The sequence below is a fragment of the Perca flavescens genome, chromosome 10 (assembly GCF_004354835.1).
Source record: "Perca flavescens isolate YP-PL-M2 chromosome 10, PFLA_1.0, whole genome shotgun sequence".
Classification (NCBI taxonomy): Eukaryota; Metazoa; Chordata; class Actinopteri; order Perciformes; family Percidae; genus Perca; species Perca flavescens.
The window spans coordinates 14,522,450-14,523,401 of record NC_041340.1 but is presented as its reverse complement, the minus strand read 5'-3'; positions in this window follow the sequence as shown (position 1 = coordinate 14,523,401).

Here is a 952-nt window from a genome sequence, read left to right as displayed (position 1 = left end):
GTGTCCCTCTCCCTGTTATGCTACATTCAAGTGCTCCTCGGATGGTCCCAAATCCAGAGTTGGGAAGTCGTTCTTCCGATTTCGGTGGGAACAACTTCTACATCCATGGGGAAAACATGGACTCTACAAAGAATATATGTTGTTGTTGTTTTTTTTTATTTCTCAGAGCGTTTATAATAGCTGTTTCAGTACTTATTTACAGTTTGAAGCTTTAGCTATATTAGTGATTGTCCCACCCCAGACTTGCTGCACCAGTAGGCCTAACGTTACATTCGTTAAAACCACTAAAAACCTATTGCTTTATCCGACTTGGGGTGAAGCTAATAAATCATTTTTCAAACTAATCTAGGTCACTCTACGTGGACAACTACTAACGGGTAATAGCATATTACAAAATATGTGACGTGAGCAAACATTTGTATGCAATATGTGAATTAATAAAAACTGTTTAACCAAACACTTTTATTCGTTCGCCATGTTGCAAAATGTTCGCCTTCATTCCGAGTAGCTCCGATTTCAGGGGCAATTCCGTTCACTTATTTTCCGATTATTTTGAGACCACATGAATGCAGCATAAATTATTCGTGGATTCGGCTTCATCATCCCTATGCATCATCCTGATTTCTAGTGGCGGTTGGCAACAAGAATGAGGCACATAACGCCACCTTCTGCCTCGGAGTGTGGACCAGAGTGAGTGAGTTAATCCAGCTTCTCAGCCCTGTCGGCAAGTAGCCTACCATGAAACAATATTTGCAACATTATGTGGTAAATTCATAATTATTTTCATTTCAGATTTACACGCAAGCGTGTATCATGCTAAACACATTGTGTGTCTTGTTTGGGTTTACCTTGCTGCAGGTACATTTAGCCTACTCCTAGCCTTACGTACAAGTTTGTGATTAAGACATTTGCACAGAAAACATACAAATAGGTTATAAAAGATAATGATTTG